We start from the raw sequence: 14,280 nt of genomic DNA on the forward strand, positions 1-14,280 counted from the left end.
GAAGTTGATGCTGACACCCAGGAGCTTGGCTTTTTCTCTGATTATCGACCTTTTTTGTAACTTTTATGTGAGAGGGGCAGGTGAGTGATATCTTACGGGCATACAGAAGACATGTCTACACAGCTGCAGCTTTCCAGTTAATTCAGTGAAACACCTGTGTTTTGTAACTCACCCAAATTATAAAAGTCACACAATAGATCCTTTTTTAATTTTGGTCCTGGGGGACGGGGCAAAATCCCAATACTGTGGCTGGCACTGTCTCTGAGGGCTTGGATTCCCCTGGGTTCTTTCTCATCCGGTGCAGATCCGCTCTTGGTTTCTGGTGGAGGTATCACATGCATAACCTGTAGACCAAACCCACATGCATCTGGGTTTGCTTAGCTTCTGTCATGTTGGCCAACATGGGGCTATTTGGAATTTATACTATTTGCCAAAACATTTTTTTCCAATTTTTTAACTGCTTTATTTAGTCATGATTAACATACAAAAAGCTGTAGATATTTAACATATACAACTTGACGCGTTTGGAGGTAAGTATAAACCCGTAAAACCATCATTGCTATCAATATCAATGCCATAAACTTTTCCATCACCTCCAAAAATTTCCTCCTGTGGCCTCTGGGTTTGTTTGTTTGTTTTTGGTTTTGGTTTCTTTTTGTGGTTAGAACACATAAGACCTACCCTCTTAGCAAATTTTTAAGTATACAATTCGGTATTGTTGATCATATGCCTATGCTGTGGTGTAGCTCTCCAGAACTTACCTATTTTGCATAACTGCAACTTTGCATAAATTGAGCCCTTTGACCAATACTTACCCATTTCCCATTCCCCCAGGCCTTGGCAACCACCTTTCACTCTCTGCTGCTATGTGTCCGACTATTTAGATGCCACACATCAGTGAGGTCACGCAGTATTTGTCTTTCCCTGTCAGGCTTCTTTCACTCAGCACAATGTCCTCCGGCTCCATCCGCACTGTCACAGAGGGCAGGATGTCCTTCTCTTTATGGACGAATCGAATTCTATTGTGTGTGCCATGGGCCTCCACATGCCAGGTTCCTCATCCGCAGACCACACCAACTGTGAATTGAAAAAGTACTGGGGAAAAAAAAATAAACAATAAAAAAACAATACAAATACAAACAATACAGCATAACGGTTATTTACATTGCATTTACATTGTATTAGGTATTATAAATAATCTAAAGATGGTTTAAAGTATACAAGTATTTGCATACAGCCTATGCAGTACCATTTTCTATAAGGGGCTTGAGCATCCTTGGATTTTGGTGGCCTCAGGAGTCCTGGACCCAGTCCCCCTTGGATCCTGAGGGATGACTGTATACACCACATTTTCTTTATCAGTTCATCCCCCAGTGAACATTCAGGCTGTCTCCATATCTTGGTTATTGTGAACAGTGCTGCAGTGGACACGGGGGTACAGACATCTCTCTGAGATCCAGATTTGAATTCCTTTGGATATATACCCAGAAGTGGGATTGCTGAACTGTCTGGCTCTATTTTCCAATTTTGGGTGGGGTAAAATACACATAACAAAATTGATCATCTTAACCATTTTTAAGTACACAGTTCAGTGGTATCAAGTACATTCATACTGTCGTGCAACCATCACCATCATCCATCTCCAGAAATTTTCTTTTTTTTCTCCAGAAGTATCAGAAATCCAGAAATTTTCATCTCACAAAACTGACCCTCTGCACCCATTAAACAATAACTCCCCACCCCTCCCCCACCACACCTAGCCCCTGGCAAACACCATTCTACTTCCTGTGTCTATGATTTTATACCCCATCGAAGTGGAATCATATGGTATTTGTCTTTTTGTGACTGGCTTATTCACTTACCATAATGTCCTCAGGGTTCATCGTGTTGCAGCACGTGTCAGAATTTCCTTCCTTTTCAAGGCTGAATCACAGTCCATTGCACGGATACACATTTGGCTCACCCATTCACCCATCAAGGAACACTTGCCAATCTATTTTTAATTGAGGAGATACGTATTTAAAACCCAGATTTCTGACTTCTTCTGAAAGCTCAAGAGATCTCACGATGTGAGGCCCTCATTCTGACATGGCAGCCGTGTTCTGCATCTGAGCAATGGCTCTGTCCTTCGGAACAAGCTCTCTGGTCTCTACCACACCCTGCTTTCCACCCGCCTGAGTGTGCCACCCACGTACATTACCCGTAGGACCCTCACAGGAATATGAATCCCTGCCCCTGCCCTACGTGACCCTGGTGTGGGACTGTGATCTGACCTCCATTTCCAGGCCAGCTGTGCACCTGGGAGAGATCCCCCCTCACTCGTGTGGTGTTGTACGCTGCCTCTGAGGAGCCAGACCGGAAAAAGAAGGTGCAAGGCACCTGGAATCCTGCCTAGACTCTACCACACACACCCCATAATCCTTGCCTCATTCAATGTGCCTGGGAGACTGAGCAGCTCTCAGCTACGACACCCCTGAGTGATCCCTTGGCACTGGTGTCTTCAGGGACCCCCAGGACACCCTGAGAAGGAAAGTAACCAATCCTTTATCAATCATTTTGGTCCTCAGAAGCCCAGAGTGCCACTGGTGCATAAGGTTCGTGATTTAGCTATGCCATCTCTCTGTTTTCAGGTTGGGCTCCACTTAAAAATCCCCAACAAATAGAAAAAGCTCTCTAGCAGGAAAAGCATTCAAGAACTTCCCTGGGCAGCACATTGCAATGTTTAACAGCCCTCTGTATCAGGGACTCTTTCATATCCAACCACAATTACCCCTGGAGCAATTTAAAGGCATCTCATCTGAGTAGGTCCTTAAGAGAAATATGAAAAAACTGCTCCCCACCCCCTGGAAACACATCCTTCTGTGGATGAAATGCTGTTATTAAATCACCATGTAGCCTTCTCCTCTAACCAGCAAATCTTATTTCTCAACCTTTTATTAATCCTTGAGGCTCTTGCCTGAACCTTCTTTGAGTTCTCCACATCTTTCTGGATTCATGTAACTCAAATTAGATGAGGAATTCTAGCAAGGTTCTGGGCAGTGCTAAATATACTGGCGAAATCTTCAGTTTCTAATTGTGCAGTCTCCTTTCATCCTTGATTCCAAACCAGAGCACTGTAGTGCTGACTCACGATCATGTTTTTCAGCCCCACACGCATCAACCCCATCACTGCTCACCGTAGATGTGAAAGATTGGGTTTTTTCTCTGCAAGCACAGTGCCCTTGACTTGTCTCTTCTGAGCTTTGTTTTCCCTACCAAGGCCATTTTGAATTCTGAACCCATGGCAAGACACTCATTCCTATTACGTGCACCCGAGTTTGAGGAAGTCATGTGCACTTGTGCTCTCTGTTCTATCACCACCCCCCTGAGAACTTCCTCCCACCTCCAGTGATGACCTTGACAGCTCTTTGATTAAGCCCTTCCAATCAGTTCTGCAACCTAATCTTTTGTGGACCCTGCTGGTCAAATGGGGGTCCATGAGCCATGAACATCAGCATTATCTTGGAACTTTCTAGAAATGCAGAGTCTCAGGCCTCACTCCAGACCTGCTGAGTCAGAACCTGAATTTCGACAGCACCACCAACTGATTCATATGGAAACTGAAGGTTGGGAAGTACTGATTTATGCTACCCAGCGTTGTTGATAAGATTATTATTAGAAAAAAATTGAAAGCTTTCCCTAAATTATAACAAATAGGTGTCAATTTCTACATCAAGCCATTATGTCTACCAACCAATCCTAGGAGAGTCGCTAGTTTAATGAGGCAAATTCTTTAGAAATTAAAGATCATATAATGTTGATGAAAATTCACTTCTATTCAACATTTGTTGAATACCTACTGTGCACTGAGCTACTTGCTGTAAGAGATACAAATACACACAAGATAGTTCCCACCTTCAAGTAACTTACCATGTGGCAGGAACTCTAAGATGTGTTGGTTAAGCAACATGCTGTGCACTCAAAGAAGGGAGAATGTGGTTGATATTAGCTCCCAAGGAAATAACAACACTCTTTTTCTCAGGAAAAGTCTGCAGTAAACCAGAGTTGGCACTCCAGTGGCCATGTGTGTGCTACACAGTGGCATCCTCTCCATAGACGACCGATTTTCCTGAGAATACAAGCATAAGAAGAAGCCGGCATATCCTCCCGTCAGCAAATCTGCTGCCCCATCTGTCTCTGTGTCACCCCTCCCGTTCCGGGGGTGGATCCTCTCTGCTCCCGTCTAGGGCCAGTCACTATGCTGCATCCCACCCCCACTGCCTACTCAAAGACTTTGCTCTTGGAATCATCTCTTCTTTCTCTCTCTTGCATTATTAATTTCCTTTCTACTCCATCAATGCTTCCCAACCGAAGGTGATTTTGCTCCCCGCCAAGAAACATTTGACAATGCCCAGGAACATTTTTGGTTGTCACAGCTGGGGTTGTGCTACGGGGATCTAGTGGGGAGGGGTCAGGGATGCTGCTAAACACCCTACAGTCTCCCACAACACAGAATTATTTGGTCCAAAGTGTTAATAGTGCTGAGGTCGAGAAACACTGTGCTAGATCATTCTCACTCATCACATAACTACGATGCAATATCCCTTTATAGACTGAGTTGGGTGCCCCCTCCCCAGATTTACATGTTGAAAACCTAACCCCAAAAGTGACTTTATTTAGAAATAGGGCCTTTAAGGAAATAATTAAGGTTAAATTAGGTCATAAGGGTGGGACTCTAATTTGATAGAACTGGTGTCCTTATAAGAAACAGAAGAGACACCAGGGTGTGCGCTTGCTTGTGAGCTCTTTCTCTCTCCCCTCCCCAGACCCTCCCCTCCGCACACACACAGAGAAAAGGCCACTTGAGGACAGTGAGAAGGTGGCCATCTGCAAGCCAGGAAAAGGGCTCTCACCAAAATCCAGCCATGCTGGCACCCAGATCTTAGACTTCCAGCCTCTAGAACTGTCGGGAAAAAATCTGTTCTTGAAGCTGCCCCACCCAGTCCATCAAACTTTCTTATGGCAGCCTGAGCAGAGTAGTATTATACAATAACAATAATCTTCTACAACTCACATGCCCGTCACCTGGTGAATGGATAAGCAAAACATGGCCTATCCTTACATCAGAATACTATATAGCAATAAAAAGTAACAAAATACTAATACTTGCTACAACATGAACCCCAAGCCAAGTGAAAGAAGCCCGGCACAAAAAACTATATATTATATGATTTCGTTAATATGACATTCCCATGACAGTCAAATCTATTGAGACAAAAGGTAGATTGGTGTTTGCCTAGGGCTCAAGGTGGGGACTGGATTAACTGCAAATGGGCACAAAGGATTTTATTAGGGTGACAGAAATATTCCAAAACTGGTTTATGGTGATGTTTGCACAATGTGGTAAATTTACTAAAAGTCATTGAATTACACACTTAAAGTGTTTGAATTTTATGGTATGTGAATATTATCTCAATAAATGTATTTAAAATTAGATTAAATTAAATAAAAACAATGTTTTATAGAAGTATTTCAAAATCTCCCCAATCCCCTTTTCAACAACCAACCCACTTCTCAGTTCCCAGTTACAACAAAACTCCGTTAGAGTGTTATGTAAACGAACTGTCCCACCGCGGGTGCTTCTCTCTCCCCCTTCTCTCTCTCTCACTCTCTCACCAGCTCACTCCAACCAGGCTTTCACCTGCTGACCTCTGCCCATCTAATCGTGGGACCTTCACGTTGCCTCGTCTGATAGGCAATTTCCTGCCCACCTTCCCCCTGAATCATTTCACACACCCTGGGAGCATCCTCGGGCCTCCTCTCCACCTACACTCACCTGAGCGGTCTTACTGCCTCCTGGGTCTCCCTCCCTATTCCTCACTGGAAATAATAAAAAATGGGAGACAAGGCCTGAGTCTTACTCCTTCTCGTGGCTTCAAATACCATTTATACACTGACAATCCCCAAATTTAACCTCTGTTCCACCCAGTGCCCTGCACTCCAGGCAGCCTAGGCTGAGGCTGAGCACATATCTCCTCGGCACCTAACGGGCATCTCAAACTCAAGTTGTGCAAAGCTGAGCTCTTGACTCCCTTTCATCACAAATCTGCACCTTCCCCAATTCACCACGTCTCAGTAAACAGCACCATCATTCACCCAGGTGCTGAGGCCAAAATCTTGGAGTCATCCTGGACTTTGTACCATGCCTCTAACTGGCCCAAAACAAATCCACTTTGATCTCATTCAAAACGTTGTATCAACCTAACCACTGTCACCCTCCACTGTACCCCCTTTGCCCAAGCAGCCATCACCTCTTGCCTGGACTATTACTGTAGCTCCTAAGTAATCGCTCTTCCACCTTGCTCCCTAGAGTCTGTTTCCCACACAATGGTGCTGTGCTTAAATGTGTCCCCCAGAAAGAATGCATTGTAAATTTAATCCCCAATAAAACTATATTAAGAGGTGTTTAGGCCGTGAGAGCTCTGCCCTCAAGAATGGATTAATGCCTTTATCTCGGGAGTGGGCTTCTTACAAAAGGACAAGTTTACGGTTTATTTCCTCCTGCTCTCTCTTTGTCTCTCACCCTCTCTTTGCCTTTCTGCATTGGATGATGCAGCAAGAAGGCCCTTGCCAGATGCTGCCCCTTGATCTTGGACTTCCCGGCCTCCAGAATTGTGAGACAATACGTTTCTGTCTGTCACAAATGACCCCGTAAGTGGTGTTCTATTTATAGAAACACAAAATGGACTATGACAGAAACTTGGTAACCAGGCGTAGGGTTGTTGATATAACAAATACCTGAAAATGTGAGAGGCTTTGGAACTGGGTGATGGGTAGAGGCTGGGGCAGTTGCAAAGTGAATGCTGCTGGGTCGGGGGGGGGGCTCCCTGTATTGCCATGTTGGAGCCTTAAGGACAATTCTGGTGAGGGCTCAGAAAACGAGAACAGCTGTAGGGAAAGTCTGAAACTTCCTGGGGATTACTTAAGTGGTTACGATCATAATGTTGATAGAAATATGGACAGTGAAGGCAAGTCTGATGTGGTCTCAGATGGAAATGAGGAACAAGGTATTGGAAACTGACAGGGAGGCCATCGTTAGTTATAAACTGACAGAGAACTTGGCTAACTGTGCGCAGGCCCGAGGGCCTCATGGCCGGCAGACCTTAAGGGTTACCAACTAGAATACCCAGCGAAGAAATCTCTATGCAGCAAAGCATGGAAGGAGCCACAGAGCTTCTCTTAACCGCATATATTAAAAATTGGAGAGAACAGAAATGATTTAAAGATAGACTTTATAATTAAAAGGGAAGCAGAATGGAAAGATGTGTAAAATTCACAGCCCCGGCATGTAAAGAATGAAGAGGTATATTTAGAAGAGCAAACCAAGCATGTGGCAAAGAATCATTTGCTAAAGAGATTAATATAGCTAGAAGGGAGCCCAGTGCTATTCATCAAGACAATGGGGAGAATAACCCCAAAGGCGTTTCGGAGATTGCCAGGCAAGCTAGGGCCTTGAGCCCCGGGTCTCGGGTCTTGGGAGAGGCACCCAGGGGACTACAGTATTCCCTGCCCCGCGCTGCCTGAAGTCGCGCCCATATTCCGGAGCAGCACTCCCCGGTCAGCCCAGCCCTGACTCAGGCAGACCCGCCGCTCCAGAAAGTACAAGCCATAAACCTTGGCAGCAACCACGTGGTGCTGATTCCGCAAGTGCCAGGAATGCAGGAGCCGTGGGGGCGTGGCTTCCTCCACCACCGCACACAGCCTGGGACCCCAGGCAGAGACTTGTCCAGGAGAGCCTCCCCCCCAGCCCCAGGACAATGCCTAGCACAGCTGTGGGGTTGGAACCACCTCAGAGAGTCCCCACTAGGTTCATGCCTAGTGGAGGTGTTAGAGTGGGGCTGCCCCCAGGACTTCGGAACCGTAGAGCTACCAGAATGCGATGGCGATGCAAGCCTGAGAGAGCCGTGAGGATGAGACCACAGCCCCTGAGAACTGGAGACGGTAGTCCAAGTCCAGCCACTCTCATGGATTGTGGCCACCAAGGATTGGCTTTGTGGGCTGAGTCCAGCATAGAAATATACGTAGGGCTGACAGAGGCCTTGGGGGCCCACCCCAGCCCGGGTGTCCACAAAGCAGCACAGGGAGTCACAGATATGGAGCTAAGATTCAGTGTTATTTGCCCTGTTGGCTTTTGGGCTTGCAGCAGGTCCCCTTGTCCGCAGTTTTGCTGTCTGCAGTTTCAGTTTCCCGTGACATGGTGCAATAAGGTATTTAGAGAGAGAGAAACATTCACATAACTTTTATTACAGTATATTGTTATAATTGTTTTATTTTATTATTAGATGCTGTTAATTTCTTACTGTGTCTAATTTATAAATTAAATTTATCACAGGTACATACGCATAGGAAAAGCATAGTATATATAGGGCTCGGTACCACGTGTGATTTCAGGCATCCAACCAGGGGGCTTGGAAGGTATTCGCCATGCAGAAGGGGGCACTGCTGTACTTGAGACCTGTTACCCCTTTCTTCTGTCCTGCTCTCCCTGTTGGAATGGGAACGTCCATCCCATGCCTGCCCCACTGCTGCATTTTGGAAGTACATAACTTGTTTAATTTTGCAGGCTCACAGCTGGAGAGGAATTTGCCTCAAGATGAAACCTGCCTTCAGTCTCGCCCATGTGTGATTTCGATGAGACTCTGGACTTTGGACTTTTGAGTTGGAGCTGGAATTAGTTAATACTTTGGAATATTGGGATAGAATAAATGTATTTTGCATATGAGAAGGACATAAATTGGGGGGCCCAGAGGGGAATGCTATGGTTTGAATATGTCCCCCCAAAACCATGTGTTACAGACTTAGTCCCCAGAATAATCATATTAAATGTGGTTAGGCCACAAGGGCCCTGCCCTCATGAATGAATTATTGCCAGTATCTCAAGAGAGGGTTTGTTGTCATGGACGTGAGTTCCTTACACAAGGACGAGTTTGGCTCTCTCTCTCACCCTCTCTTTGCTCTGCTGCCATAAGATGATCAGCAAGAAGGCCCTCACCAGATGCAGTCCCTTGATCTTGGACTTCCCAGCCTCCAGAACCGTGAGCCAATAAGTTTCTGTTCATTACCAGAAATTACCCAGTCTGTGGCATTCTGTTATAGCAGCACAGAACAGACTAAGGCAGGAGGCTGGAGCAATACTATTAAAATATAAATGGGGCTCCCACCTGCTCCCTTGGTAAGGTCAGCCTGCCCCCCCTGGGGGTGATGATGCACTGGGGGGAGGAAAGTAACCCTGTCCTGAGGGGCCAGCTAGCTACAGGGGACAAGGACAAAGGGATGTGTAACAGTGAAAGATCACGGAGGGTGGTAGAGGAAAATGTGGCCAGGCAGGAGGGGACATTAAGGCCACAGCATGGGCAGTGGATGGATGTTGCTGCATCACACAGCCTGGTGCCTGTGGGGGGAACGTGCTCAGCACCTCCATGGGCACCTAAGTGCCAACATGTAGAGAGACTTTGATAGTTCACATGTGCACCAGTGTCTGATTTCATCCAGGTCAGTAGGAAAGCAGAAGTGGCTGCTGTGCAGAATGGGGACCCCAGGCATTGCATGACCAACCCTTCATTCCACTGCCTGGCGTCACAGTGCTGCTCCAGCCAGCCACAGGCTGTGAGCCACACACAGAACGTGGCCCAGCCAGTGGCAGGAGGCTCCTTTACTTCTAATTCATCAAGATTTCTGTCCATGGCTGGGATAAACAGCAGCCACACTGGAAGCATACCACTGCCATCTCTGTTACCTTGAGCTGTATCCCTTTCAGGCACCTGGAAGACCTCTTTGCCTACTAGGAAAGCCTCACCTTATCTCCTAAGACCTCCAGTGTAAGTGCAGCAGTACCCAGAGCACCCAGCTGGGGACACAGTGGAGGTGGCTAGATTGCGGCAGAAGGCAGGAAGAGACCAGTGGCCACAGAGCACCAGGAAAAGGACAGGACCAGGCCAGCATGAGAAAACTTCACGTGGTCCCCAAGGTGTCTGGAGCTACCTCTTCTGCTTACACTGGGGAGAGAATCCAGTCTGCTTCCCACACATATCTTCTGCTCATAAGATGTCCAGTGTATCCATCCCCAGCACATGAGCCACCAAGTTTGTGGGGCCTGCCAACAGCGCCACAGCAGGGACATGGACGCAGCAGGTGCCATGAGCACAGCAGCACCTAAGGCTGCAGGCCCAGGCTGGACAAATGTAGCAAGGAGAGGAGTCACCACCCAGAAGAGGTGGCATGGGCATGGTGCAGGAGGGGCATCCTCTCATCCAGGCCCTTGGCAGAGGGCGGTACCTGCATGGCCACCACAGGAACCAGCTGTCTATTTGGGAACAGCTGAAGGTGGAGAAGCCAGAGCCTCAGCTCATCCTTGTTGGTTCACCCTTGTCCAGTTAAGGTCCAAAGCTGATGCTGGGTGCAGAGGAGAAGGAGGAGGGTGGAGCTCCCAGGAGGACATGCCTGACACCCTCGAACCATCCTTAGCCAGCTATGCCCCCAGGAAAGATGACCAGAAGAAGCCTGGGGTAGCCCAGAGCACAGACTCAGCTCTTCTCTTCATAAAACCACAAGCTGCCAAAGAGTCTAAGACATCTGCCAAATCAAGGGGAGCAGACACAGCCAGTCCCAGCTCCTCAAGTGACAGGCTCGGAGGGGTCAGCTCTTCCTTGAGGAACGTCAAAGCCAGCCCTCCTCAAGGCAGTCAGTGGTCCCACCATGGGAGCAACCACGGTGGGGAGCACCAGGGAGACCCCCGGAGACAGCAGAGGGCAGCCAGGGGCCAAGGTTCCCACTGCAGGGACATCTGGGACCGGGGAGGCCATAACCCTGGAATCTTGCTAGGCAGGAACCAAGGCAGAAAGCTGCAGTGGGCCAGGCTCAGGGCAGCTCTGGGGGAGCCAGTCCAGCTTCCCTACTGCACACTTAACCAGGACTCCATGTCCCAAGGCCCAGCAGTGGCCACACGGTAGATTCTATGACACTTTGCATCACTGTGCCCTGCCCTGGTCCTCGTATCCAGTCAGGGGGCCACACCCCGCCAACAACAGCCCTCTGCAGAGCCTGCAAGAGGAGCCTCCTTGCCTGGGTTGGGTCTTGGTTTGGGTTCCCCAAGATACGGCAGGGAAGCACACTTCCCCCACCACACCCTCCCCCTCCCCCTGTCTCCTCCCCTTCTCCCCAGGGCCCCTGAGCACAGACAGACATTCCGTCCAGACCACACTAAGCAGGACAGGATTCAGGTCCCCTTGGGATGTTCAGGGGAGGGAGGAGGGATGCATCTGATTCTGTTGGCAAACAGGCTCGGAAAGTCTGCCGTGTAGACTTAATGATTCCAGAGGTCTGGGCACCAGAGAAACACTCCCGCGGGTTCCAGGAAACAAGCGAGAGAACATTCACAGCAAAGAAGTTTGCAGCAGCGAACCCTGGAGCAGCCACACATCCGTGAGCGGAAGAGCTAAAGCATGGGATTGTGCACACGCGGGACTCAGCACGCGAGACAAAACAGCGGCAGCCACACAGGGCGAGGACGCCCCAGCACCGCGTGGCAGAGAGCAGGCAGAGAAGGAAAGCCGGAGCAGATCAGAAACAAAGTCACCAGTGTCTGCCGAGCCAGTGTTTGAAATTACAGAGAAACAAGGGCCGGATAAACGCAGAAGTCGGGAGCGTGGAGGAGGCAGGTGTGATCAGGGAGTCACACACCAGGAGCTTCAATAGAGCTGGGAATTTTGTGCTTCTCAGGCAAGGTGCTGGTACCCAGATGCTGACCGTCCTATCTTTTCACATTTTAATATTCCTGAAGTCAGGATGGTCTTGAAATCACAGTCGGCCAGGTGGCAGTTATGATGTAATTCCATTGCCTTAGAAATGCCTTAAACAGTTTCTTTCACCTGTGTTTTCCTTTTTATGTATGCAGGAATATACAACAAAAGTCTATCCCAGCTAGTCCGAAAGATCACTTTCAATAAGTATAAAAAATTCTAAGTGACAAGAAAAAAAAAAAATGTAAGCCAGATTACATCACTCTTTTGCTCAGTACCTCCCAATTGCTTCCCAGCACTCTTAGCCCAGAATCGAGGTTCTTACCAAGGCCTTCAGGATCTGCTCCCCGTCTCCTCTTGGATCTTACCCTGACCCTCTCTCCTGCTGATGGATCCTCAGCTCTGACCTCCTGCTGCTTCACAAGTATGCCCACTGCAGTCCAACCTCAGGGCCTTTGCACTTGCCGGCCCCCTGCCTGGGGTGCTCTTTCCCTGGATAGTCCATGACTTCCATTACTTCCACTGATGATGACACTCAATGAGTCACAGTCTCTTGACATTGAGGCCAACTTCCCCGATGTGGCAAATTCTAGAAAGGGGAAGCAGACTCATTTCAATGGAAAGATTTCATGATCTGCCTGTCTACAACCCAAACTGATTTCTTAATCAAACTGAGAAGCACCAAGAAGACAGAGCTGACATCATAAGCCTCCTGCTGTAACAGAGAGGGAATTTGCAGCATCACCTCGGAGTATTCCTGCCAAAAATGTTTTATCTTAATCTAGGCATGAGGAAACCATCAGGTAAGCCCAGATTGTGAGGCATTTTTACAAAACAACTGGCTTGAACTTGTCAAAAACATCAGTGTCGCAAATAACAACAACAAAAGGCAGGGGACTGTTCTAGATCAAAGGAAAGGGAAGAAAAATAACAACCAAACACAATGAATGAAATTTGGGGCAGAGCTATAAAGGACAATCTGAGAGACAACTAGGAAATCTTAATGTGGACTATAGGTTAGATTATATTGAATGTGTGAGTTTCTTAGGTGTGATAATCCCATCGAGGACACATAGGAGAATGTTGGTCTTAGCATGTACAGGCAGAAATACATAGAAGGAGTTTCATAGCATCTGCAACTTCCAAATTTTTCAGCAACAAAAAAAATGTGTCAGGGAGCACATGCAGCAAGATGTCAATAATTGGTTTATCTGGGTAAAAAGATTTTTTTTGTTTATTTCTGTCTCTTGAGACAGGATATTGCTCTGTTGCCCAGACTAGAATGTACTGGCATCATCATAGCTCACTGCAACTTCAAATTCCTGGGCTCAAACAATCCTTCTTTCTCAGCCTCCCAAGTAGCTGGGACTACAAGTGTGCGCCATCAGATCCAGCTAAGTTTTTAATTTTTTGTAGTGATGGGGGTCTTGCTCAGGCTGGTCTTGAACTCCTAGCCTCAAGTGATCCTCCTGCCTCAGCCACACAAAGTGCTAGGATTACAGACGTGAGCCACCGAGCCCAGCCAGTTTTGAATGTTCATTGTATTCTTCTTTCAACTGCTCTGTATGTTTGAAATTTCAAAATAAAAAGTCAAAAATCAGTTTCTTTTTATATTAGAAACAAAATATCATACCTAAAAAAAAGGTGTATAAAACCAAAAGAAGACCATGGCCTTTTCAGTGTTTTAAATAACTTACATTATGAAGAATAATGAAAGTGAATGCAACAATTACATAAAATTTTACCAATGAAATTGGCTGATAAATATAATGAGGAAGATATTGACAGAACCGGAACCTCGATGCGCAGTGTCAGCACTAACCCTTCAGTATTACTCCTGTGGAAGTGCTGACATTTACTTTCAGCAATAGTCAGAGAGATACATTCTTAAAACATTGTAGCTATCAGGGTATAATTACTTTTGCCAGTATATGTCATCATCCCTCAAAAAGTGGTTTCCAGGACAGCAAGACGTGTAACTATTTTATAACAAAGTACTTAACTCAAAAGATTCTAATTAACATGATTTAAAACTTGAACTATCATTTTATGCTCAATAATTTGATTTGTATAATTCATTTAGAATCACTTTCTTGTAATTATTATTAATGAAAAATAAATAATATACTTTTTTTTTTGGAGTCAAGGAAGGACCACTGTTTCTCATTCACACAATAGCACTGCATGAGCTCTGATCAGGTTAGGTGAGTAAAGAAACAATAATGGCCAGGGTAACAAAAAGAATAAAATAGAGGAATAAAAATACAGACAGTGGAGTAACAAACTTACATCCATGTCAGCACATTGGTAGCCATTTTTAAATCAGGTACCAATTATTGTAGCTTTGTAATCTTTGAAATATTGCTTTTGTATTTTGACTCATTCTTAAGTAGTTTAAAACAACCAAGAGTATCTGATAGAATTAGATTTGTGTACATCTAAGTTAAATTTGCAATCAATACTTAAATTGGGGAGAAATCAAATTTGTTAAATTCCTGAGTTC

The sequence above is a fragment of the Lemur catta genome, chromosome 5 (genome assembly GCF_020740605.2).
Source record: "Lemur catta isolate mLemCat1 chromosome 5, mLemCat1.pri, whole genome shotgun sequence".
Lineage (NCBI taxonomy): Eukaryota > Metazoa > Chordata > Mammalia > Primates > Lemuridae > Lemur > Lemur catta.